The 23,932-nt window shown below is 40.4% G+C and overlaps 3 non-coding genes across 3 annotated transcripts; 2 read left to right on the forward strand and 1 right to left on the reverse strand.

The window, feature by feature from the left end:
• Positions 1-416: 416 nt before the first annotated feature.
• On the reverse strand, positions 417-498 carry trnas-gcu (transfer RNA serine (anticodon GCU)). The gene has a single exon. It is a non-coding gene; the product is annotated as a tRNA-Ser (tRNA).
• Positions 499-10,692: 10,194 nt separating this feature from the next.
• On the forward strand, positions 10,693-10,764 carry trnaw-cca (transfer RNA tryptophan (anticodon CCA)). Its single transcript has one exon. It is a non-coding gene; the product is annotated as a tRNA-Trp (tRNA).
• Positions 10,765-19,513: 8,749 nt separating this feature from the next.
• trnac-gca (transfer RNA cysteine (anticodon GCA)) lies at positions 19,514-19,585 on the forward strand. Its single transcript has one exon. It is a non-coding gene; the product is annotated as a tRNA-Cys (tRNA).
• Positions 19,586-23,932: the final 4,347 nt, after the last annotated feature.

Below are 23,932 nucleotides of genomic sequence, written 5' to 3' on the forward strand. Positions count from 1 at the left end.
TGGTTAAAGCAAAGGACTTGAAATGCATTGGGGTCTCCCTGCACAGATTTGCATCCCCTCAACAATGAGGTGTCCCTTAGGAATCATCATCTAGTGTTAGTGATGTGTATACTTTCCCACTTGAGTTGACTTTCAAATTAAAGTGGTAGTGGTGTAGACTGACCACATAAAGTCATTATGTTGTCTGCTGTTGATGTCAGTTATACCTCTAGATAAATACACTCGCTCCTATAGAGAATTCAGGGTCACCAGTCAACCTAACATGCATGTCTTCGGACTGAAGCACCTGGAGTAAACCCACACAAGGATGGGGAGAACATGTATATTACATTCTTTTATTATATTCTTATATTTATAATGATTTGTAACAACACATTTATAATCAATAATCTTTGAACGCCCAATAAGCTCGTTCCCGACGAGGATGGGATTCGAACCCACGTGTGCAGAGCACAATGGATTAGCAGTCCATCACCTTAACCACTCGGTCACCTCGTCACGTTACTGTAAATGTTTAAAGTAGTTGATCTGTGCAGAATTACCAGAAGAATTTCCAGGTTTAATTCCAGTCTAATGTTACTGCACTGATTCATAATCTGTCACCATGGAACCACCGTATGAAAATAATTCAGGTTAAACTGAGCTCTGCCCTGTAACTATGATCAATTGTATGACCTGCATAAGACATGAATCGTAATATTAACTGCTCGACATAGATTGGATAACACCAAGGTCATGGTTTCCAGCCCCCATACTGGTCATTGTTTTGAAACGTCTGTAACTTTAGAACTGAGCTGAAATGCATCTGACAAAAGTCTAAAGTGGGCACAGTGGATATGGAGGATCATAAATGACTTAAGATGTAAAGAAATATCTACATATACCAACAAAACTCTATTTAATCAATGAATACATGAATAAAAAACAGGATGGCCTCATACTTATATTAAAGAATAAATATACACTGACATAAATACAGAAACAATTAAAAGCAATTCATTTACAACTTTTCCCTGATGGGAAACCAGAGACACTCAAGTAGAGTAGAATTGTAATATGTGGTGAAAAGGGCTAGAGGTCAAATGTGTTTTTCATTTATTTTAATGTAATGTATATATGTATATTTTTTTTTTCTAGAATGTTCCATTATCTTTACATAACCATATTTGGAGTGACATTAGGACAGAGGTGTGCACCGAGGGCCAAAGCCCTGATTGTTCTCCAACTATCCCTGCCTTACCTCTGCTGACGACCTGGATCAGGTGTGCTCTTGAAGGTACCAATTTGTTTTGTCTTCCGCCATTTCCACTTTGAGAATGTATGTTCCAGCTTGTGATTGGCTGAACATACCTGATCCAAGTAATCGGCAGTGGGTCATGTAGGGATAGTTGGGAAACAAGCAGAGCAGGGGCCTTGGAACTTAAGGAACATCACTAGTAGACCAAACTACAGCAGATCCAGCAGGAGTCAAACTCCAACCACGAGGGGACTTGAACCCTCAATCTTCTGATCCAAAGTCAGATGCCTTGACCATTAGGTCACGTGAAACCCATTAGTCATTTATACAGTCCTAAATTATTCATACTCCTGGCAAATTCTGACTTAAAGTTACTTTTATTCACATGCCACTTTTTGTTCAAATGTAAATAAAAAATGAGTAATAATTTTTTCCACAATGATGCCTCTTGTATATCGTCTTATTTTCTTCTGGGAGATGCCTGTGTCATTTCTAATCTAGAAAAAGCTTGCTAGTTGAATAAAAGTAACTTAAAGTCAGAATTTGCCAGGGGTATGAATGATTTCGGGCTTGACTGTATTATGTCACTTTTTTGTACTAAACCATGAATGAATGAGCAGGTTCTGGACAAACAGAAAGGCAGATTAAAATCTGAACTCTCTTCTCAAATGCCTTCATGGCTGGATTCTGAATTTTACTTCATCACTTTCACCTTATAAATCATAATCTTGGTTACAACATGCTTGCCTAACAGTGATGTGGTGTAACGGTGAGCATGGCTCCTTTCCAGCCAATTACCCTGGGTTTGATTCCCGGTTATTGCAAGTACATTAACACTATAAATAACAAGTTTGAATTTGTAGTAGCAGTTTCTATGAAGAACTTTACAGTCAGCAATACACTGTTGATTTTCGTTGACAAGTTTTCACGAACGAAAACGAGACAATGACTAAATAAAAATTAACTGATGATGATGAAAACTATAATTAAAATATATTGACATTTTCGTTAACTAATAAAAACGAGACAAAATGTGAGTGAGGGATGTTTTTGGAAAAGATCCAATCAGAATCAATCTTCTTAGGTACACACGCACATTTGAAAAGTAACTGCTCCACCTAGTGACGTGGTACGCATGAGTACACAACATCATCTTGCATAGCCTACACTGGGTTTCTGTATGACTTAAACTATAATGAAATGGCAACAGCTGGGAGAAAACGGAGAAAAGATACATGGGTCAGTTTCATATTTGATTCAATGGCATTACTGCCAAATTCAGTTTTTCTTTTAAATATTTTGGAGTTGCACTTTTTCTTTCAAGAATGAAGAACGCCATATGCAGGTTATAAACTATGCATATCTATCTTTTGCTTTTTCATGGAAAGGCCATATTCCATATATTTAATGAACATTGTTTTTATTTAATTTTAATTTAGAATGTTTTATATATTACAACAGTTTAACTAAATTACATTAAAATTAAACCCAATATATGTTAGTCGACTAAATTCTTATGCTATTTAGTCGACTAAAACTAGACTAAAACTAAAACAAAGCAGATGACTAAAATATGACTAAAACTAAAATTGCATTTTAGTCAAAAGACTAAAACTAAATTAACACTGCACTGAACCATAACCTAACCTTAGTTACTATAGACAGTGTCTGAAGGGGTAGCCGGCATCAACACACTGTGATTGTGTGCTTCTTCTAACACACTCCTGAAACAAATCTTTAGCCCTGGGTTGAAACATTACAAGTATTTGTATTTCATGCTTGTGGATCATAACCAGGTTGTAAGGAGTGCTTCAAAATGCCAAAAGCAGAAACAGGAGCAAGAGACAAAAACAGAGTCTAGACAATTTACTGAAAACTGCATTTAAACTCAAACAGGTTGTTCACCAGCTGATCAAAACTTTAAGACCATAGCCCAAGAAAACCTTAAAACAGATCTAAGTGTCAAAAAAGGACTCAGTAGTAAGGAGCCCCACCGTTCTGGAACTGGCGTCTGTTTTTGTAACCTCCCCTTGCCATCAATGCCCAAATGCTCCAAAAGAGCAATGTTGTTCACCAGAAGTCCTTTGTCAGGCAGGCGTTGTGAACTACAGTGTTGTCCTGTTGAAAGACCCATTCAGATGAGGGTCAAGGGGATACCTGCTGCAACATCTCCACATAGCCAGCCGCCGTTTGACACCCTTAAACAACCTGAATGTCCATTTTCCCATTGACAGAAAAATGAAACCTTGGTCATGATGGAGCCTCCTCTGCTGTGCTGTGTGGAAAACATCTCCAGTGGGATCTCCCTGTCATGCCAGTAACGTTGGAAGCCATTAGGACTGTCCAGATTAAATTTTTTCTCATTAGAGAATAAAACTTTCTTCCACCTTTCAATGTCTCATGTTTGGTGCTCCCTTGCAAAGTCCAAACAGGCAGGTTTGTGGAGTGGGAGGAGACGTGGCCTTTGAAGAAGTGTTTTTTTTTTTTTTCTTTAAGTCCTTCTTTCCCAGATGCCATCTTGGGCTGCAGTCAGCATCAGTAAGGGTCTTAATTTGGGTTAAGTATCAGCCTGTGTCTTCTTGGACAGCCTGTCAGATCCTCAGGTGCAGTTCAGGTGATATTTTTTGGGGGTCTAAGATTTACAAATTAGTAAAAACATTAGCAGCACTAAAGAATGCATACAAAGTCAGGTAAAGTCAGGTAGACATGCCTACAAGCAAATAGCACAGCTTTGATGGCGGAGAATTGAAGCCAATCCCTTCACAATCATTCCAAGACTCTTTCTGTGTTGTAAGTCCTTAAGTGCCTTTATTTGACTGAAACAACGGTGGTTTGAGCTCAACCAGGTCAGGTGTACTTTGTCATGGCAGCATGTTTATCTATTCAGTTAGTCTCAAAGCTTTACAGAAGAGGATTATGGGCACTGTGATATTTGTCTGAGGGAAAAAGTCACAGTTCAGAGAAAAAGAAGAATTCAGAGAAGAAAGTCAGATAGAGAAAAAAAAAAACAAATTATCAAAGGTTGAGTCGTGGCAATTAGACTTTCAGTTCCAATGTATCTCTGTCAGATAAATTGCAGGTTCCAGTTCAACTTTCTCTTAGACTAATGAAGCCACCTGGATGGGTGGTGAAACGTTGAGGCCTTAAAACTGAAAGTCCAGTTGCTATGACTCAACCTTTAGATTCTTAGTAATGTTAACATAGTATATAAACACTTGGTTGTAGTGGAATAGATGTTATAGTTAATTTTATGGCTGATTAGTCAATAATGAAGTTTTCTGACACTTGGGTTTGAAGTAAAGCTATAGTAACATCAGCTCTGAATGGAACCCCCACATCCCCAACACACCGTTTCTTCCCAACTGCGTCATTGTGTCAGTATCATAATCTAACGCAGTGTTTTCCCAACCACTATGTCGCGGCACATTAGTGTGCTGTGAAAAATGCCCAATTTCACCTGATTGGTCATAAAATTATTTATCCAACACAAATAATGTGTTTTCGTACATCTATCTATGTGGGCAGCATGCAGTGACAGGCAGAACAATTAAATTCTCTTCCACTAGATGGAAACAGGTAGTGAATTAACCTGTGTATCTACCTGCTGCTCAAATAACATTAGTTATTAGTGATGCTTCAAGTGAGACAGCGGCAGTGATACACGATGGATAAATACCCTTAACACACTGAATGTACAGTGGGTACAGAAAGTATTCAGACCGCTTTAAATTTTTCACTCTTTGTGTCATTGCAGCCATTTGCCAAAATCAAAAAAGTTCATTTTATTTCTCATTAATGTAAACTCAGCACCCCATCTTGACAGAAAAAAACAGAAATGTAGAAATTTTTGCAAATTTATTAAAAAAGAAAAACTGAAATATCACATGGTCATAAATATTCAGACCCTGTGCTCAGTATTGAGTAGAAGCACCCTTTTGAGCTAGTACAGCCATGAGTCTTCTTGGGAATGATGCAACAAGTGTCTCACACCTGGATTTGGGGATCCTCTGCCATTCTTCCTTGCAGATCCTCTCCAGTTCTGTCAGGGTGGATGGTGAACGTTGGTGGACAGCCATTTTCAGGTCTCTCCAGAGATGCTCAATTGGGTTTAGGTCAGGGCTCTGGTGGGGCAGTCAAGAACGGTCACAGAGTTATTCCGAAGCCACTCCTTTGTTATTTTAGCTGTGTGCTTAGGGTCATTGTCCTGTTGAAAGGTGAACCTTCGGCCCAGTCTGAGGTCCTGAGCACTGTGGAAGAGGTTTTCTTCCAGGATATCTCTGTACTTGGCCACATTCATCTTTCCTTCAATTGCAACCAGTCATCCTGTCCCTGCAGCTGAAAAACACCCCCACAACATGATGCTCCCACCATCATGTTTCACTGTAGGGATTGTATTGGGCAGGTGATGAGCAGTGCCTGGTTTTCTCCACACATACCGCTTAGAATTAACGTCAAAAAGTTCAATCTTGGTCTCATCAGACCAGAGAATCTTATTTCTCATAGTCTGGGAGTCCTTCATGTGTTTTTTGGCAAACTCTATGCGGGCTTTCATGTGTCTTGCACTGAGGAGAGGCTTCCATCGGGCCACTCTGCCATAAAACCCCGACTGGTGGAGGGCTGCAGTGATAGTTGACTTTGTGGAACTTTCTCCCATCTCCCTACTGCATCTCTGGAGCTCAGCCACAGTGATCTTTGGGTTCTTCTTTACCTCTCTCACTAAGGCTCTTCTCCCACGATTGCTCAGTTTGGCTGGACAGCCAGGTCTAGGAAGAGTTCTGCTCTGGTCGTCCCAAACTTTTTCCATTTGAGGATTATGGAGGCCACTGTGCTCTTAGGAACCTTGAGTGCTGCAGAAATTCTTTTGTAACTTTGGCCAGATCTGTGCCTTGCCACAATTCTGTCTCTAAGCTCCTTGAGCAGTTTCTTCGACCTCATGATTCTCATTTGCTCTGACATGCACTGTGAGCTGTAAGGTCTTATATAGACAGGTGTGTGCCTTTCCTAATCAAGTCCAATGAGTTTAATTAAACACAGCTGGACTCCAATGAAGGAGTAGAACCATCTCAAGGAGGATCAGAAGAAATGGACAGCATGTGAGTTAAATATGAGTGTCACTGCAAAAGGTCTGAATACTTATGACCATGTGATATTTCAGTTTTTCTTTTTTAATAAATTTGCAAAAATTTCTACATTTCTGTTTTTTTCTGTCAAGATGGGGTGCTGATTGTACATTAATGAGAAATAAAATGAACTTTTTTGATTTTGGCAAATGGCTGCAATGACACAAAGAGTGAAAAATTTAAAGGGGTCTGAATACTTTCCGTACCCACTGTATGTCTGTATGAATATAAACCTTTCAATATAAATGCTACAAATCAGATTTCATGTGAAGGACAGTCAGTCTATATGTGTCTATGTACAACAGCCTCATGGTTATATCTGTGTTGCCAAGTCTTGAGTATGACAGGCTTCTTTTGGAACAAACTTCCAGCCTTCCCCTTTGCTGCTGATGAGACATGTTCAGTAGAAGCCTCTGTCCACATGTTGGATTCAGTGAAATCCCTTCAGATATTTTTAATTACATGCACTGTATCTAAAAACTGACTTCATTATAGCTACATCTATTTTATAGCTAAAATGTAAGACACAACAGATATGTTCAGTGTTTGCTGTTTACAAATACTGTGTCAAATCACAAATAACTGGGCAATTGTTCCTCATGTCACATAATAATAATAATAATAATACATTTTATTTCATGGCGCCTTTCAAAGTCTCAAGGTCACCTTACAGATAGAAAAGGAAGCATACAGCATGATGTACATAGAGTGCATTAAAACAACAGTAACAAGAATACATAAACGGCGGGAGAGAATGTAAAGGCAAAAGCGTGGATTATCTAGGAAGTGGGCGAAGTACAGTAAAAGTAAATTGAAATACAGAAACCCAGATAACAGAACAACAAATATGAAACAGTATGAGACAATATGAAATAGGCAGAGGGTGGTAGGACATCACGGGCTGCTTTGAGAAGTTAAGAGAGTTAGGTGGAAAACGCTATACGGAACAGATATGTTTTGAGTGATGATTTAAAAGTTGATAAGTCCGGAGACGACCGGATGCGATGAGGGAGAATGTTCCAAAGGCGGGGCGCAGTGTGGCTGAAGGATCTAGCGCCCATGGTGGCCAGGCGCGCTGTAGGGGTGCAGAGGAGAGTGGAACTGGAGGAGCGGAGAGGACGAGGCGGAGAATAGATATGAAGTAGTTCAGTGATGTATGGTGGGGCAATAGAGTGGAGGGCTTTGTAGGTGAGAAGGAGGATTTTATAGTTTATACGGAAGGACACAGGGAGCCAGTGAAGTTGTTTAAGGACAGGGGTGATATGATGTGAGGATGGAGTTCTGGTGATGATTCGGGCAGCAGAGTTCTGGACAAGTTGAAGTTTGCGAAGTGATTTGAGAGGTAGACCAGTGAGGAGTGAGTTACAGTAATCCAAACGAGAGGTGACAAAGGCGTTAATGAGTATTGCCGTGCTATCGGTGGTGAGTGAGGAACGGATGCGGTTTATGTTACGGAGATGGGAGTAGGCCGACCGGGTAGTGGTATTGATATGCTGAGTGAAGGAGAGAGTACCGTCTAGGATGACACCCAGGCTTTTAACTTGGGGGGAGGGGAGGACAGTATTGTTGTCAATTTGAATGGAGAAGGTGCTGGTTTTAGAAAGGGTGGATCTGGTGCCCACGAGGAGAATTTCAGTTTTGTCAGGGTTGAGTTTCAAAAAGTTATGGGTGAACCAGGATTTGATATTATGTAAGCAGGTAAGGAGGGAGGGAGGGGGGAGGGTAGAAGATGGAGCAGCAGAGAGGTAGAGCTGGGTGTCGTCTGCATAACAGTGGAAATTGATGTTATGTTGCCTAAGGATATTTCCGAGAGGAAGGAGATAAATAATAAAGAGGAGGGGCCCCAGGACAGAGCCCTGAGGCACGCCACAACTGACAGTAGAGGGCTGGGAGTGGAAGTTCTGGAGATGGACGGACTGGGTGCGGTCAGATAGGTAGGAGGTGAACCATGAGAGGACCGAGCCGGCTATGCCGATGGAAGCAAGGCGATAGAGGAGAATATTGTGTGAGATGGTGTCAAAAGCTGCAGTTAGGTCAAGGAGGATGAGGATGGAGACAAGGCCAGAGTCTGCGGCTACTAGGAGGTCGTTGGTGATTTTGACCAGGGCAGTTTCAGTGCTGTGAAGTTGGCGGAAACCAGATTGAAAGTGTTCGTATAGGCTATTGGCGGAAAGGTGGGTATGGACCTGGTGGTGAACAACTTTTTCCAGGATTTTGGAGAGGAACGGGAGATTGGAGATAGGGCGGAAGTTGTTAAGGTCGGCAGGATCGAGACCAGGTTTTTTTAGAATTGGTGAGATGATGGCTGTCTTGAGTGATGGGGGTACGATGCCAGAACTGAGGGAAGTGTGAATAATGTGGGTAAGATGAGGAAGGAGAGAGGGGAGACAGAGCTTGACGAGGTTGGTTGGTAGGGGGTCAAGTTTGCAGGTTGAGGGTTTGGATTTGAGGATCAGGGAAGAGATAACCGTGGTGGGTGGAATGATAAAACTCGAAAGCAGGGAGGATACTGGTAGAGAGGGAAGGGTACAGTGGAGGCAGTTAGCAGTGTCACAGATGGGGGGAAATTGCTGGTGTATATTTTCGATTTTTGATGAGAAGAAATCCAGGAAGTTATTGCACAAGGTGGTGGAGAGTGAAGGGAAGAGAGGAGTATCGGGAGGGCCCAATAAATTTTTTTTTTTTTTTTTTTTTTTTTAGTGCTACCCTTTTTTTTAGTGCTACATGTCAGAACTGATCCTTGATGCTGCCATAACAAAGAACTCTCAGTATTCTAAATGTTTGTTGAATGAATTTCCTGGTCTAACATCAGATAGATCTGAGAATAAAACTCCTCCTGAGCTGGTTTTGAGATCACAGATGTGTTGGCAGGACAGGAATCACACCATGACTTTGGAAGAACCAGCAGATCCAGGATCATGTCAAATCGTCAGTGAACTTATCCGACTAGCCAGTTAATCCACATTCGAAGAACAGGCCTCTGGTCATTTGTTTTTTTGTTGTTTTTTTTTGTGTGTTTGTGTATGTGTTTGTAATCCTTAATAAATAAAAAGCCACATACATCTGTCACTCTTCAACTCAGATCTCACGAACCCTATTTTTGTGTTTACCTGTAACAGTTTCATGGAAATGTATACCTCTATTCCACTACTTTTCACCGAAATTCACATTTTTACAAGACTACATTAATTTAGGTTTAATTAATTTCAGTGAGATTCAGATTATAAAATATAGGCTGTAACTTCTGAGTATTTTTCAAATAAAACAAAAACCCCTAAAAAGACATAAAAGGAGTCTACAGAGCAGAGGTGGTTTATTCAAGTGTTTGTTATGCTGAAAGTTTCAGACTCCAATGAACTGTACAAATGATAGTTTAGTATGTATTGTGGGTCCCAGCTTGTGTCATAGAGACAAGTAAGTTTGCAACCTAATACTGATGTGTTCAATGTACAAATAACTTTGGGATGTGTTCCACGTTCCTGCTGAACAACTTTGGGATGTTCTTCTGGACAAATTCACCACTCCTCAATGAGGAATGGGCTCATCTGGGACTTGAATCCAGGACCTCTCACACCCAAATCAAGAATCATACCTCTAGACCAACGACTCACATGCAGGTGTGCTATCCTTCACATAAAATCTCACCAAGTCTCTCTTTAGCAGCATTCATATTCATATTTAGATTTATATTTATACAGACATACATTCAGTGTGTAACAGTCAGTCTCTGTTGTTGCTGAAAGAGCTACCTGGCCTGGATGACTGTTGCAGTCAGCTCACCTCAGTTAGCAGTTAGCTCATTATTTTGCAGTTGTATTTCATTTCACAGTGGTCTATAAATGGGATCACAAAAGATTTAACGTCATCAGCAAATGACATAGCACTTTATTACACAGATACATTTTTACTGGAGACTTTAGTATAAATACTATTCTGCAATAGTAACAGTCTACTTACAGTCTAATGTTACTGCACTGATTCATAAACTGTCACCATGTAACAACCATATGAACATAATTCAAGTGTGACACTGATGCAACCGAGCTCAGCCCTATAACTGTGATTAGTTTTACGACTGGAATAAAACATCCATCCATTATCCATATTAGCTTATTCCTACTTAGGGTCCCAGGGATCTACTGGAGCCTATCCCCCATCACAGGACCAATATTAAATATTGCTTTTTAAAATGAAATATATCAATTCTTAAAACAACACATTGGTTTATGTTTTAAATATATCTAATTGAACACCGAGCAAGTTGTTGTGGCTTAGCGCTTAAGATGATGGGCTTGAATTCCGTTGAGGTCTGTGAACACACTAGTCTTTGCAGTGGACTCTGTGGCGCAATGGTAGCGTGTCTGATTCCAGATCAGAAGGTTGCGTGTTCAACTCACGTCAGGGTCAAAGTGTTTGCTTCTTCTTAGAATGTTACAACATCAAAAGTGTGGTGCACGGACCACAGGGAAATTCACACAGTGATCATTAAAATGGAAGGCTAAGTAGACTAAGGTCTTACCTGAACTTGCTGCTATTATCATAGGAGTCTGTAGAAGTTACCAGTGGTGTACAGATCATTAGGAGCGTGCACGTCTGTAGCATGTCCTGTTTGGTCTCACTGATTTAAAGTAAAGAAGGACTACATAGCAGGAGGCTGTCTAGCACAGTGGTTGTGTGTCTGACTCGTGATCCAAAGGTTGTGTGTTGTGTCTTTACAATGCATGCTACATGAGACATTTGTAGCAATATACACATTCAATACATCCACTTAATCAATAGAAAGTCAGCTAAAAGCTCATCAAAACAAATTTTAGGAAAATTAAACACAATTCAAACAATGAGCAGTTAAATGGCCACATACAACAAGCTAAAGGTGCAACATCTAAAACATAAACTCCAGTTGGGTTTAGAGGGAAATGAGAAGGTGGATGCACTGGCTAAACAAGCCTTGAAAAGACAGGATATAGGATTACAGGCTCCTCTTTGTAAGGCTGAAGTGATTTATCTGTTCAGAAATGAACAAAATTTGGCAAGTACATTGGGATAGATGTGAAACAGGAAGACGTTTATACAGTATACAGACACAGGAAGGAAAAGGAAAAATTTGGGGCTGGAATCAACAGGAAGAAAGCATAATAACTGGATTAAGAATAGACACACTACGTAACAAAGCATCCAACAGGATTATGGAGGAATTGCAATAAGTCAGAAACAGTTAAACGTGTGTTGTTAGACTGCAGAGCCTTTGTCTATTAACACCACTTAAGAAGATAAAACAGGATGATTTTTCATTATAGGGTCTTCTTGGGAAGGTTAACCTAGAAATATCCAACCATCCATCCATCCATCCATTTTCTATACCCGCTTTTCCTGGCTCAGGGTCACAGGGATCTGCTGGAGCCTATCCCAGCTCTCTCTCGGGTGGAAGGCAGGGGTACACCCTGGACAAGTCACCAGTCCATCACAGGGCCACATATAGACACACAAAGACAGACAACCTCACACACTCACACTCACTCCTACGGGCAATTTTAGAGTCACCAATCAACCTAACATGCATGTTTTTGGACTGTGGGAGGAACCGGAGTACCTTTTTGCTGTGAGGCCACAGTGCTAACTTAGAAATATATCATAGAATTTTTAACAGAAATAGGTTTTGTTGAAAGAATATAGTTTTTTGTCAGACCTTGTAAGAAGAAGAAGATAAAGGAGAAGAAGAAGAAGACGAAGAAGAAGAAAAAAAAAAGAAAAAAGAAACAGGAAGGAAGGAAAACCGACCCGGACCACAGAAGTAATGGCCCCACCAACAGGAATGAGGTTGTTCAGTCCCCTGTTCCCAGCAATGAACAGGTCAGTGTTCAGGACTTAATCGATAGAAAAGGCTTCATAAAGAGGCCAGAGTCAATGGTCCGTGTGTCATCTGTTCTTTCTCATTTTAGTTCAAGTCTGGAAGCGTCTAAAATCCAGTCTTTATGTTTATGTGTTTATTTGTTACATCATGTTAGAGTTTTGTACTAAGTTCTATAGTTTAAAGGAAGATTTGGGGAAAAATATTTCTATGATTTTGCAGTTTGAGACATCAGCAGTTCACCACAGAGTACTTTCAAGCCATCACCTGGAGCTTGCTGAGGTTAGTATGCAACCAGGGCAAGAAAGTCTGCTTCAAAGGCCATTTGGTCCTCAGAATGGAATCAGTTGGAGTTCCAAGACTTCTCTAACCTGCAGGTTCAGAGTGTCTTTGTCACCAAGCTGGTGTACACACTCTTATGTAGGTCAATTTTCTCAGTCTTGTGGTGGTTGACAGACCAGGATCTGTGCGCCACTGAGTTGTAAAACCTGGTCTCAGTTAGAAGTCATCATCACAAGATAGTTTGGTGGCTGATTCTGAAAACCAAAATTTGGGTGAGAGAAAAATTAATTTAGACTTAAGAGAAATTCGTTAATTTCAAACTTAAACTAGTGCTTTAAATATGGTGCTGCACTTCAGAGAGTTGCGTTCTGTGTTTACAAATGAAAGATGATAAAAAGTCTAAAGTAATCTTAATACTAAGAAAATCTATTGAGGTGAGGCAGCATACATTTTAAGCGAAATAGTTTCAAAAATGACAAAATATGTGGATGAGACACAACACAATGTTACAACTTTGGAATGACATAGAACTCCAAGGAAACACAGTTCTCATGATGTTCATGTTTCATAGACATGTTGTAAATGTCATTTATGGTTTTAGATTGTTCTATCATGTTATTTCATATCTTCTCTCCATTTTGCTTTTTTCTTCTTTTTTACAAATAGAAAAGAAGAAAGAGAGTCAACAAGACTTTCACAGCATTGCAGAGTTTAGAGATTAATCAACATGTTCACACTGAAGAGAAGCCATACAGCTGTGACCAGTGTGGAAAAATCTTCACTGAATTATGCCACCTCAAAAAACATCAGTGTATTCACTCTGGCTGGAGAGAAGCTGTACTGATGTGACCAGAGTGGAAAAGCCTTCATTAGGTCAAGTGCTCTAGTAGCCCATCAGCGCTTTCACACCAAGAAAGTAATAGTCAAGGGCTTCTTTTACGTCGGCGCGTTTTGACGCATCTTTTCCTGATAACGCCGAAACAAACTTAAATTACTCCGTCAATTCTGATCGTACAGATAAAATAAATATATCATTCAGATCTGTAAAGGGTCTAGTTTTAGCTGTATACCATCATAATAACAACAAAACGTTGTGCTTTTTTTAAATAAAGAAAGCCGACAGGGTGCGCTGTCTGTCTTTTCTGTCTCTGTCAGTTCTCTTCACAGACGCGTAAATAAAACAACCAGAATCTCAGCGAATACTTGGCTCATAAAAATAAGAATCATATGGCTAGAAAGCTTGAAATGTTTTCTTTGAAATGAAACAATTCAAGTCGAACAAATCATCACTTTTTATTTAATCCGTATGAACGTAAGGAGTCCGTTTTCTCCTGTCTCACCTCATTACAGGTAATGCGGCCCCACCTTGTACTCTGTTCACTGTTCACATGTAAATAATCTCAGGTGAACCAGGTACATATGTGCACGCCCCCGAGAAATGACACAAAATATCAAACTTCATCATAAAATTTACTCACTTTTTCGACGCGTTTGGATGATGGCGCGTTACTCACGTGAAGAGGCGCTTCTTATATTCCACACAGAGACAAATAGTTTACCTTGTCCTCAGAGTAAAAAACACTGATTTTAAATCAAATGAGGAATGTTTGGCTCCGCATTGTTTTGTATTGTGCTGCACTAATCCCCTCCCATCTACATTGACTGAAAGGCTCATTATGCGCGTCTTTGTCTGGTCACATGAAGGTCATGTCACATGACTATTCATCCTTAGACACACCTTCTTGCATATGGCATTCTGGACAAATCTTAGAAAATTTAAATCAGTGTATTGTTTACTGTGAATGAGTGAACAAGATGACTTTCACATCATTGTGAAGAAAACACTTTAGCCTACAACATGCAGGTCTACAAAGTTTTATGAACCAATGTTCTGTTTGTGTTTTATGGTCTTATTTCAGTGACTAAAAAATTGTAGTTTTTCACTAACCATGCATAAACACTTTTTTCTCAAAAACACAGTCATGTATAAACTTGCTGCTCACATATTATTGTAGCCAATTTTGTGCTGATTACAGTGTTATTAGACTTTAGACATTAATATGTTTAAAAGACACTGAAAAAAGCACAAATGTCAGGACATATCAAAATTTGTCCAGGGCCCCAAAACCCCCATCAGACCCCAGAGGGTTAATTGGTGATGGAAACTTTGGGAGATAGGTCTAAAACTGACTTTTGTCTTTGTTTTTCTATTGCTATGAAATAGATGCTGTGTCTTAGCAGGTAGAGCAGGTCAGTCATGAGGTCACCTCAACCTCACACACTGTGAGTGTGTGAGGTTGTTCCTCTTTATGTGGGCCTGCGATGGAGTGGTGGCCTGTCCAGGGTGTACCCTTCCCTTTAACCCAAAGAGAGCTGGTATAGGCTCCACAAGATCTCTGTGACCTTAGTTAGGAATTTACAGGTATAGATATTGGATGGATGACTGCTCTACTGACTGAGCTGTGGGGTACAAAATGTTGTAGTGTCAGTGCCATTGATTCAATCACCAGAACAATCAACACCATCATGGACTATTCTGAAACAAATCTATGTCAAACAGGAAATATTGGGATTTAGATTTTATGCAGGTCATACAACTAATCACAGTTACAGGGCAGAGCTCAGTTTAACTTGAATTATGTTCATATAGTGTTTCCATGGTGACAAAATATGAATCAGTGCAGTAACATTAGACTGGAAGTAGACAGAGTTACTGTTGCAGTAAACTGTTTATACTACGTTCTCTAGTAAAAATGTATCTCTGTAATAGTCAAACCATGTCTTTTGCTAATGTTCTTAAATCATTTGTGATTCCATTTATAAATCACTGTGAAATGAAATATAACTGAAAAAAAAATAAAAAATAGCCCAGCCTCAGACGAGCTAACCTCAACAGTCATCCAGACCAGGTTGCTCCATCAGCAACATTAGAGATTGTCTGTTCCACACTAAATGTATGTTTGTATAAATATAAACTCAAATATCTCATGCACTCTGGCTCATTTGTCCAGGGGTATGAATCTCGCTTTGGGTGTGAGGTCCAGGTTTCGATTCCCAGATGAGCCCAATGTTGGTGGGATTGTAGTAAACGTCTCTGCAAAAATCCTGGAATGTTTACATGTACAAAATATCTGCTTGTGCCCTTCACCATATTGTCTCTGTTACACAAAGCAGGACACACAACACATAGTAAGTTTTCATTCTAAATGATGTGATGTTTGGTAAGGTTTAGGTGATGAATTCAAAATCCACTGGGATCTCCCTGTGTGGTCCATCCACGTGTGAGGCGAACATGATAACCACTACACTACAGAAACACAGTTGTTGACTACATATATACTAAATATGGGAAGTTTCCTTTATGATTTCCTCAAACTAATGTGCACATTGTGACCACTTGATTTTAGCGTCTCCAATAGAAGTGCCCTATGGGCTCAGAGTACAGTGTTGCATTCCCCAGACTCATGTCTTCAGGTGAATGCAAAGGAAAGTCCTGATAATTAATTTTCTATGGGTTCATTCAAGGGAAATGAAAACTGTAATGCTGCTCCTACACGTCTTAACTTAGCTACCGCGCCCCTTTTTTTGCATACGGCCGAACAACACATACCCAAATTAAACTAGCTGTTGTTCTTACATTTTAAGGGTTATATTGATGACCTTGGTGTCGCTTGAAGCAAAAGCTTCCCAGTTTTCTATCGGTGCGCTGTAAAATGTGAAACATGACTCCCCTCCCCCTCTAGCGTCGAGCGCTGCTTGCCCAGTGTTGTCAAGGCTACATTTACAGTAGCGGAGGGGGCTCTTTAAAGCCCACTGTTGCGTCATCAAACATAATGAGTCATATACTGTTGGAAAGGCCTCATCATTGGCTACAAGATGCATCAGTCATCACTGACGAACAACGCAACTGGCTGATTCTACTGTCAATCAAAGTTAGTCTATGCCCCCTGACTGGGATTTTCTCTGATGATGTGAATTCTATTGGTTTTAGGGTTAGTTACGCTGTGAAACGTAACAAAAGGGTTTGATTGAGGCTTCATGTGGTTCACAGAAGCTTGCTATGTCAAACTTTATTGAATAAACGGTGAAATCAACCGCAAAACAAAGCGGATTACAGCTTTTTAATGAGGAGGACGATGGTTTTATGGATTTACTGTATAATATTATATCTTTTGGACTAAAACATGGGTGCACTTTGTTCTATGGATTCTAATGAACAAAACGATATGCGACACTCCATGTTTGAGTACACGTATGAAGTTACACGACAGAAAGGTAAGAAGCAGCGTATTGTACTGTATTTGTACTTTTGTTAAATATTAAGAAACTGTAGTTGCTGTGATTATTCAATCCTAAATTGCTTTATGCCATTTGACTCGTGAGACCTTAAGCTTTTATTAGATATAAAATTTGTTAGACTGTATTCAAATTTGTGTGACGATCTTTGGTGACATATTTGGACGGCAACTATTTCGTGTTGGAAGTTGAAATTCTGAGAAGAAGCAAACAGTACAATCATACAAAATGACTGATACATACAATATTAAAAATGAAACATTTCTAACAAATGTCAACACAATATGAAAACATTCAATAACAAACTGATTCATCATCTGAACTTATATGCACTGATATGTATTGTACATTGTTTAGACAGTCATTGGAAATCAAAAGGAGACTAGTGAAGAGGTTTGGCACAATAACTGTCCTGGGTGGGTTCTTGGAAACATTCCAACCTCATGAAGGTCAGCTGGAAGTTCTTCTGGGAATTCTGCACAGATCATCTACTTTCAGCATCCTCAGTAATGTGACAAGATGACCAATCGAATCACATCTTTGTCTTCGGAAACTGTTATTTGGTGTTCAAAAATTATATATGTGAGATTAAAACCAGAAATGTTTGATGTCTGCTTCAGAACGTTCAAATTGGAAGTATGGCATGTATTGCATTTCTGTAGTATAGAGGAAGTGGATAAAAAGTGAGTGGGATATGAACCCAAGCCTCCAGAGGAGACTGCAACCTGACCACACTAACAGACTGAAGTAACCTGTGCTGACGAACCTCCTTGCTCAGGAGGAGCAGTCTGCTGTCTATTCTGCTGTCTATTCTACTTAATTCAAAGTATTAACATGAATAAATAAAAATTTAATTAAAAATAAAAATGTTTATTTTGGAAAGATTAACTTATGAAACCATCATGTGTGTTTCCTTTGGGAACATACTGATGGATAATCATTGAGGAGAAACAGTAAACAGGAATTTATCAGGTCACAGTCAGACACCTGGTGATGAAGGAAAAGATCCAGGACTCAGATTATATTGACAAGGACAAATATAAATGAAGAAGTTGAAAGAGGACAGAGATTTTATTGTCCTCAGTAAACTGATAGAACTGATGTTTCTGATGAACAGCATTTTGATTCCTCTGTATGTCCTGCACATGTAGTTGAATTAACAATAAATCTTTTGATTCAAACCCACACCTCAACTGAGACTGGAGCCTTAATCCAGCACCTTGGACCGCTCAGCCACACTACCACACAAACAGAGACAACAGGGAAAAATGACTGAAGGGATTGCATGTGGACAATGGTTGTTACTGAACATGTCTCATCAGCGGCAAAGGGGAAGATAAGATTGGAAATTTGTAGTAGGTTGCAACAACAGCAGGAATGGTTTCACAGTAGATGCCACGAAAAGAAAGTTTTCTCTGCTCTTCACATCCCAAAGGCCAGGCTTCACTTTTCTTCTGTTGCTGAGAGTCCCTCACTGCGTCTCCATCTTCACCTGGAAAATTTATGACCCCCTTGCCTCCGTTCAATTAGTGGTTTGATCTTCTCGTCATAAAGCATATGTGAAGGCGGTGGAAGGATGGGGGTGGCAGGGAGATGCCAATTTATGAGGGTGGGCAGTGTAGACAGAACCAGTTTTACAGCTCTGTGATTTATACAGAGCCCAGACACAGCATTCAGTCACAGCTTTTTTTCTGGTTTTGGAAGAAATGTTTGGCTGCTCTGAGGCTGGCAGCTGCTTCGACCTTCACCTGTAATGCACCCCTCACACCTCTTTTCTTAAAGGTAATTTGTGTGTGCATCCAGGCAAGTAGTAGAGTGCTTGCTTAGCATGTAGTGGGATTGATGCCCACATTCTCCATGAGTCTTTAAAGCCAAATCTTAAGACTTCTGTATTATCTGATTTCATATGTGTACAACATGTATGAGCTCAGTCCAGACAAAGACAGCAGAATGTGTTATAGACAGAGTGAGTGTGAACTTCAAAAGTGCTGTCATCCTTTCACTAGTGATGGGCAAATGATACCGAGGCTTCGGAGCTTGTATCAAAGCACCAATGTCACGTGACTGAACGTCATCACTGCTTCGCTTCGCGCTTCATTGCTTCAAAATGTTTCAAAGCTTTTTATTGGCTCATAGTCTTTCAGTGTGTGTCATTGGCTCATGGCGTTTCAATGCATTCTGAGGCAATGACAGCTTGACAGGTTTGACAGATGTGAGTGGTTTGGTGCCATACCAGCTATATAACATGCATCATTCTGCTTCAGGATTTGGAGAGTGAGAGTGAGAGTATTTTGGCAAGTTTCACGGTGAGTCCCACCAATAAGCGACGTTCTAAAGTTTGGGATCAGTTTGATTTCAAGAGGTCTGAACTTTTATTGCTGTCACGGGATTGAAACAGTGCCAGTGCTTCAGTCGTGCTCTTCAGAGGTTGCTATGGCTTCAGTTGTCCACCAGATGTCACCGTCACTGAAGTCTTGAAGCTTTGAATCTTTTTCGGCACAATTGCCAGGAAAGCCTCAGTGCTTCATGAGGCTTCACTTGCCCATCACTACCTTTCAGTCCTGCTTTCCTGACTGGCATGTTTTCCATAAGCAGAAGTACAGGAGCCAAGAAGCAGAACAGAATCCCAGCAGTGCCTCAATAATAACTCACTATAAACAGAATATGGCTTGGTGAAAGACCATAGATGAAAGATGAAAGGACATATGTGTTTCACATGCACACTGTCCAGGGGGTATAGCTCAGTGGTAGAGCATTTGACTGCAGATCAAGAGGTCTCTGGTTCAAATCCAGGTGCCCCCTGGTGTTCCATAGTTACTTGTCTGCCTGCTATGGTTGTGTTTCAGTCTTCTGCAACACATCTCAGATCACGTTTTCATTAGCTGGACTAGACTTCTTGACTCACCAACAGCAGGACATTTATCACGACATTAAGGTCACACTTTATATATTAGCCTCACTATATTCACACTCTTTGGTTCTTTGGGAGCAAGAATTGTTTTTCATGTAACACCACAGCTGAAATACATTGAATGTGCAGCTGTAAGGAAAGGTCAACTGAACTTCCTATGTTCACTACTCATTGTCCTGGTTACTGACTGATATCTCATGTTTCAGGAAGTTAAAGATGTATTTACTGGTTTTTCACAGATTCCATTAACATTTGAATTCAGAGTTCAAAGTGCTAACCATTACACCATTGGACTGGCTTCAAAACCTGGACAAAGTTGCCACTGTTACTTTTCCACTAGGCTAATTAACTCTGCCTTTTTTTTTTTTTTTTTTTTTTTTTTTGGTTTTCCATTAGAAGATAATATCTGGTAGCAGGTACATTTTTAGTACTTCTGAGGTTCCAAGCAAGCCAACCCGACACTAAAATGTAACTGTGATATCAGTCCATATCATGTTCTCTATAGGTAAACAAATAGTCCAGAAATGTGCAGTTTCTGCTTCTTTAAAGAGATTATGTTTGACTTTTTCCATAGTCCGTAATAATTCTGTAATAAACTTTGGAATAAGAAGCCAACGTCTTAGAAAAGCAGAAATCTGACCAAGAGTCTAATTCACACTGAGTCTTTGTGGCTCTGCGGTTTTTGAAGGAGCCTGTTGACTTACAGACCTGTCCCGTGTAGCTTTATCTCAGGTTTCCAAATGATATCCAGCAGTCTGCGCTGTCAATCAATTATGACTCAGCCAATGACAGAACAGTCAACAGGTCATGCTTTACGTAGAAAATCACCATAGGTGTCCTCCTCCTCCTGAAGTCTATGATGAGCTCCTTCGTCCACGTTCAGGAGCAGGTTGTTAGGCTGGGACCACTCCACAGAGTGTCTGATCAGTGTCCTGCACTCTGACTTCTTTCAGGTCCACTGACATGAGCTTCTCTGAGGAGGCTGAGCAAGGAGAGATGGAAGCACAGCTCACACTGCCTAGTTTTTGAAAGACAGTAACAGTAACCTGCAATCACTATCCTAATGAATGTGAGGACTGTGAGTGCAGGTTATATTGATGGAGGGTCCCAGCTAATCCTTTAGTAACTCAGCACATCAAATGGAGCTACAAAGAGGTTGGGTCACAGCTACCTTTGGTCAGCTCAGGCTGAGATTTCTGAGACTGAGATGCAGTCAGTGCAAAAACTATGCTTCTGCCTAGGTTCAAACCAGAGACCATTTGCATGTGAGGCAGATGTGATGACCACTGCACTACAGAAACTGACACAATCAGAAACAAACAATATGACGTGCAGTAGTGCAGAGATGCTTTACAGTATTATCACCAATTCTGTGCATATTTTTGAATGGAGTAAACAGCAAAGCCAGTTGTAGTAGGTGGTCCTGTCAATGGCTTTATTCTTTTCCAGTTCTTTTAAACAGTCAATCACCTTTCTCTTGTAGGTGCTGGTGGGGTCCCTTCTTAGCTTTTCGTATGTCTGTTGGTCTTCCAAGAGAGAGATTATTTTCTCATGATAGTCTGTTGTGTCTAAAACCACTGTGCATCTCCCTTTGTCTGCTGGCAGGATGGTAATAGTCTCGTCCTTAGACAGGGAAGACAAGGCCCTGCTCTCCTTGGTGGTGAGGTTGGGTGGTGGTGGCTTAGAACCTTGAGTGCTGCAATGACTTTTAGTCAGAGATCCTCTGCTTCTGTGTTAGATAGGTCATTGTTGCGAATGGCAGATTCTGTGGCTTTAATAAAATCCACAACCGGAATATGTTTAGGCATGACTGCAAAGTTAAGTCCATTGGCTAGGACATCTCTCTCTGCCTGTGAGAGTTTCTTATCTGAAAGGTTCTTAACTCGTTTGTCCTTTGTGGCCTGAGTGGTTGTCCCATTTTCATTACTTCTCTTTCCAGTGGGTTCAGAGGAGAATGTCAAACTTCTTGCTCTGTCTTTCTTTGCCTTTCTGCTGTTGTCCCAGTTGTGCTATCAGTCGGAGTCACTGATCAACGTTATGAACAAGTCAGTGCGTATGGGCGATGTTTGTTTAAATCTGGTTGGATGACTGGATTGTAGAGCCCACCCCTGCTGTTTGGAAGCTCGAGGAAAAGACTCCCTATGGCAGGGGTTCCAGAACCACATTCTTTTGTTAAGAAAGGAGTAGGTCAGGCTGGCCAGACTAGGAATCACCAGTGCAGCTCTCTATATTTCAGCATGTGTGTTTATTGTGGTTTGTTGTATTCAAAGTGTCATCTTTAGAATCATAAGCAAGGCACATTGGACTCACACGGAAAAGGTCCCTGGTTCAAAACCAGGCAGAAGCAGAGGTTCAACTCTTCTCTGACTAACAATTGTGGTCAAGCTCTTCTACATTATGAAATAGACCAGATCAGCCTGTACTTTAGCATGCAATGGTAAACAGCAAGGAAACAAAGTTAGTGTATAACTACAAGCAGCACTGTGACACCCCTGTTTTTATGGCATGTTTTGTATTTTTTATTTCTACAAATAAACTGCGCACTTGTATCTGCATATCAAATCCTTCCTTCAACTGCCTTTTTTGTGTAGAACATACCCTGACATTTTTGTGTCTGGGTGTGCTCTGCCATTTACTTCTTAGTCCGGTAACATGAAGGGAGACCAGCAGGTTATCCAGTTTGGACTTATTTAGGGTTTCTGGTATCACCAAGCTGGTTTATGCTTTGTCCTGTGGTAAGGACAGAACAACATAAGACTCCCCGTCGGGGAATCGAACCCTGGTCTTCTGCGTGAAAAACACACCTGGAAATACATAAAGTGTGCTCTGTTTTGTAGTTTAGATGTTTCCAGTTTTGATTTAGAACCACAACGAATGTGTCATACACAAATCCTCAAGTTTAATCCTCATGTTCTTATTTTCAATATAAAGCTGTTTCTGTCAGTTAACTCTTAGACAATAAACTGTTGATTGCTGGGATCAAAGGATGAGCCTCCTTTGCTACTGTTTGCAGTGGGCCCAGTGCTCCAAACTACACTCCAAACTCCTCCCGTGTGACCGAACTGCTTACCCTATCTCTAAGGGAGCACCTGGCCACCCTGTGAAGGACGCTCATTTCAGGTGCTTGTATCTGAGATCTTGTCCTTTCGGTCCTGACCCAGAGCTCAGGACCGAAAGGACAAGATCTCGGATAGGTGAGAGTTATGTTATTATATTGTGCTATAATTTTATATCACATGTACATTGTCAATTTGATATATCGTTTACAAAGTACTTTGAACAGCTTTTTCTGAGTAGCTTTAGCAAACCAGACTGGATCTGTCCCTAACATTACTGTAGGTCAAAGTTTGATACAGTATATGGAAACCATTTCTGCTGTAGCAACTAATTTCCGGTCTTATCTTCCCCTTTGCTACTGATGAGACATGTTCAGTAACAGCCATTGTCCACACGTTGGATTTAATTAAATTCCTTCAGGTATTTTTCCCTGTGTTGGCTCATTACATGCACTGTATTTAAAGACTGACTTCATTATAGTTCCCTAAACTTTCAGAGGTAAACTGTTCATAAAACCATGAGCTCAGCTGGTGAGACAAAATGCTTGTCTGTTAATTTGGCTGAATGGTCTAAGATGGTCTTAAATCTCGACTGAGGCATGGGTTCAACTCTAACCAGTGCCAGTTCATTGACATTGTATAAGTTGCTCCTGCAAAGTTCTGTTTTTTCAGAATCTTCTCCTTAAGAGTTAACTTGTTGTGACTTGGATGTTAATGGAAGACACACCACATAGATTCAGTGTTTGCTGGTTATGTGTGTTAAACCACAGTTGTGTTACAGTTATGGTACATTTGTGTAATTGTTGCTTGTGTTGCATAGTGGTACATGACAGAGCTTATGCTTGTTGATGTTGCCTTGAACAGCTACTGTTTACAAACACACTCAGTATTCAAATGTTTGCCTTATTAGACTTGCCAGTGTCGATGGACCACTCACATAAAAACAGTGCATCCATAGTCGAATGGATTTCCTGGTCTAATATTAACAGTTATATCTGAGAGATTATCCTGTTTACAGTACAATGACTAAATCTGAGAATAAACCTGCTCCTGAGCTGGTTTGAGATTGCAGATGTGCTGCCAGGACAACAATCGTACCATGACTTTGGAAGAACCAGAAGATCCAGGATCATGTCAAATAGTTAATAAATAATAGAAATTATGTGGCTAACCAGTTAATCC

This window comes from Mastacembelus armatus, unplaced genomic scaffold (genome assembly GCF_900324485.2).
Source record: "Mastacembelus armatus unplaced genomic scaffold, fMasArm1.2, whole genome shotgun sequence".
Taxonomy (NCBI): Eukaryota; Metazoa; Chordata; class Actinopteri; order Synbranchiformes; family Mastacembelidae; genus Mastacembelus; species Mastacembelus armatus.